The sequence below is a fragment of the Podarcis vaucheri genome (genome assembly GCF_965113315.1).
Source record: "Podarcis vaucheri genome assembly, chromosome: 4".
In the NCBI taxonomy this organism is placed as follows: domain Eukaryota; kingdom Metazoa; phylum Chordata; class Lepidosauria; order Squamata; family Lacertidae; genus Podarcis; species Podarcis vaucheri.
The window spans coordinates 92,323,536-92,328,003 of record NC_138762.1 but is presented as its reverse complement, the minus strand read 5'-3'; positions in this window follow the sequence as shown (position 1 = coordinate 92,328,003).

Here is a 4,468-nt window from a genome sequence, read left to right as displayed (position 1 = left end):
AAACCAAGAGAAGGAGGAGGAGGAGTTTGGATTTGATATCCCGCTTTATCACTACCCAAAGGAGTCTCAAAGTGGCTAACATTCTCCTTTCCGTTTCTCTCCCACAACAAACACTCTGTGAGGTGAATGGGGCTGAGAGACTTCAGAGAAGTGTGACTGGCCCAAGGTCACCCAGCAGCTTCATGTGGAGGAGCGGGGAAGCGAACCCAGTTCCCCAGATTACGAGTCTACTGCTCTTAACCACTACACCACACTGGCTCTCAATCGGAAGAGATGGCTTCCGATTGGCTGCAGGAACTTCCTGCACTCAAGCAGAAGCCACATAGGGCATTCAGCTTCTGAAAAACATTAACAGAACAGAACACTTACTTCCGGGTTTGCGGTGTTCAGGAGCCAATTTGTTCAGCAACTAAGCCATTTGAGAACCAAGCTACCACTGTATACGAATTTTAGCAGAAGGACTAATGTGGGAGTAATACAGAAATAGAGAGGCCAATCCAAGAATATTAGCATATGCATTTCTTGGGACAGATTTTAGAGAAAAGGAAAACCTTGCCACTTCTTTCCTATGTACAGAATTATAAATATCATGCACCGTAAATGATAAAAATACAAAAGGTTACGATCTAAAATTGTTCTTAATGATTATGATTTTTTCTGATTTCACTATTCTTTGGGGAGCAATTAGCTCCCACTCTTGACTAGAAGTAAATGGAATAGGAGTTTACTTCATATTGTGATAGGGGGAGAAACCTAGGGAAGTATTACTTCAATCATATCATTCAATACACAGTGGAGTTCTATAAAATGCTTGGCTGAATCTAATCACCTTCTGAAATAGAAAACATTCAGTGTGTCATGCATTCTGGTAACCCAAGAGGTCACAGCATCAGGTCTTGTTTGATAGACCGTGGAAACAGGACAGGTACATTTACAGAATTGCTCTATAAGCACCAAAGATATCATTTGATCAAAGCATCATTAAATCAAGTTATCCTCCTACTTGGATATTTGATGTAGCTTCTCCTCCCTCCTTTATCATCTCTCTTGAAAAGAAACTCTTCTGGGAGGGAAGGGACTGTTTCTCCCACCAATGTTGGTAGAGCCATAATAAATCTACTTCCTCAGAATTCTCTTAAACCTTTCCAACTGCAAATGTTAAATATTCCCTATTAAGCAATTAGTTGAATGTTTCCCTCTCCATGATACTCCCATCCTATCTGATAACAACTTGATTGTTTAGAAGGACCTTGGGGAGATGGGTAGGTAATTTGATGGTGATGATAGTGTAATGCAGCCGAATATACGTATGTCATGAATTAACTTCCAGAACTTCCTTTTAGGTCCAGGATGGGAAACCTGTGATGCTCAAGATGTTGCTGGTAGGGATTTTGATGAAAATGAAAAACAAAAATGAAATTGCTGCAGTTTATGTGTTTGTTTCTGGTCAGGAACACAAACCAGTCAAGTAACTACAACTGGCCAATAAATAATGCAAAATTAATGTCTTCCCACCCCCAAATTGGATTGACTTTTCCTTATCACTGTAATGAATTTAAGCTCCATCTGTAAGTTATGTATACGGGATATGCAAATAAAAATGTAAGTTGAGTTCATTAGCAGACAGTGAGACAAATAACATACTGTGTTTGGCAGAACCCAAACTGCAGCAGAATGGAAACAGCACTGATTGCAATGAATGCAGGCAGGAATGGAAATTGCTGCCTTTGTAGAAGCTTTCAACTCCCATCATCCCTGACCATTGGCTCTGCTGGCTGAGAGTGATGGAAATTCGAATCCAACAGTAACTTGAGGGCCATAGGCTCCCCAGCCCTGCTGTAGATAGTATAGTATAGTAGTTGTCAGTGTTTGATGAATGGAAGCTTGTGAGATTTCATTTGGTTGCCTGTCAAAATAATAATAATAATAATTAAGAAAGCAAATTGAAGGGATCCAAATTTCAGATTATGAGGGTTCTCTCTCTCTCTCTCTCTCTCTCTCTCTCTCTCTCTCTCTCTCCCCCCCCCCGTGTGTGTGTGTGTGTGTGTGAGAGAGAGAGAGAGAGAGAGAGAGAGAGAGAGAGAGAGAGAATTTGAAGGTTGCCATATTTCAAGAATTGAAAATCATCAACAAAGGTTGATGAGCTTTTTTAAGGGTGGGGGTTTTTTTAAGCTTTTCTTTGCAAAGTTGTTTTTTTTTTAAAATTGAGCTATTTTTAAGGGAGTTCTGACATGTATTGCCACGCATCAGGATTTTCCCAGACATTTCAGTGATTTCCAACTGGGCACTGTTTCTGACTGTCGCATTCCAGTTATGTTCAGGAAATTCTGGACATATGGCAGCCCTCGGAGAATTGGACACAAATCAAATTTAGAATGTTATTTTCAGTTTGAGTTGGGTAATACTGTTATGAAAGAGGAACGGCTTAAATGAAACAATCTATTTGAAGTTTGCTAAGGCAACATTTGCCTTAAAATGCACACTAATAGTTACTAGTGTGCATTTTATGGCAAATGTTGCCATGCTCTTATCTGAGGCTTTTTAAACAGACTAATTGCTGGATGAACCTGCAAGGTGCCTGTTTCAATCAAAGCCATGTTGCTTTTAATTATACTTCAAGAAGGACTTTCCCCCTTGATGCTTCCCCAAAATTAACATACCTGCTCGAGCACAAACCAGGATCAAAAGTTGTGAAATATACTACCCTTGTTTTGCAAAGCCATTACTTCACAGAATTAGTCACTTCAGCAAACTTAAGCCAAATAATTATTCACTTCAACTTTTCTACTAAACTGCTGACTTCACCAGTTTGGGAGAAAGAGAGAGAGAGAGAGAAATGAAGATTCAGCACAGAACATAACAATCCCTCAAGACATGCACTTTATTTACTAGTGCCTTGGCTCCCACCCAACTCAATACAGACAGACTCTTACTTGGAAGTAAGGAAGAGATGTGTATTCAGGCAAGTCACAGTACAGACTTGGCAGCAAAAACAGTGCTCAAGAGTCATGATGCAGAAGCAGGGCAAGAACTTCAGTTGGATGGAAGAGATGAAGATGTCCCAATAAATTCTCCCACCAAGCTCACTTGCTAGGCTGTCTCATCCTGTGGAAATATCGGGATTTCAAGTGTGTGCTATCTTGGGGTCAAAAGTGTCTTTTCCCATCTTTGAAGGCAGTACACTGAGGGTCTTCTGGCAGTTCACTCACTGTGTAAAGTGAAGTTACAGAGAACCAGGCAGAGGGCCTTCTTAGCAGTGGCACCCTCCCTGTGGAACTCCCTCCCATCAGACGTCAAGGAGATAAAGAACTACACAACATTTAGAGGGCATCTGAAAGCAGCACTGTTTTGGGCAACTTTTAATGTTTGATGCTTTACTCTGTTTTTATATGTGCTGTAAGCTGCCAAGAGTAGCTGGGGAAACCCAGCTAGATGAGCAGGATATTAATAATAATAATAATAATAATAATAATAATAATAATAATAATAATAATAATAATTTATATACTAGGCAACAAGTCTGTACCCTACTGCTCAGGCTCATGTTCCATCTTTGTGACATTATTATTATTATTATTATTAGTAGTAGTAGTAGTAGTAGTATTTAAAATTTATATACCACCCTATTCCCACAAGTCTCAGGGCGGTTCATAAGATAAAATTACCTTTCAGGTGTGGCGGATCCTTTCCTCCCCCAGTAGCCTCAGAGGCAAGAAGAACAAGCAGTTCATATTTTATGGTTTTTATTCAGTCATCTGGTTGCAAGACAAAGAATCCATGTCTCCACGCAAAGGAGACATTGCCTACTCCAGGCTTCCTCAACCTCGGCCCTCCAGATGTTTTGAGACTACAATTCCCATCATCCCTGACCACTGGTCCTGCTAGCTAGGGATCATGGGAGTTGTAGGCCAAAATATCTGGAGGGCCGAGGCAAATTAGGTAGCTTCACATTTAACTGAAAACTCAAGTTTCTTCCTCATCCCTACTGGAGTTCATTACAGTGGTACCTCGGGTTACATATGCTTCAGGTTACATACACTTCAGGTTACAGACTCCGCTAACCCAGAAATAGTACCTCGGGTTAAGAACTTTGCTTCAGGATGAGAACAGAAATCATGCTTCGGTGGCGCTGCAGCAGCGGGAGACCCCATTAGCTAAAGTGGTGCTTCAGGTTAGGAACAGTTTCAGGTTAAGAATGGACCTCCAGAACGAATTAAGTACTTAACCCGAGGTACCACTATATTCAGTTCTAGCTGACAGCTGATGGTTTCCTCCCATAGTTTTTTTGAAGTGTGCATGCTTCAGTCCAAAAGGGTGATCCACGCAAAGAAGGAATCCTGGTTTGTGCACACACAATAACCTTGGCAGTATCCAGACCTTGTGCTAAAGATCCAAAAACCAATGTTTTCTCATTAACTGGTAATTGAGTCTCTTTTCCCAATCACTATAATACTCATAGTGCTAAATC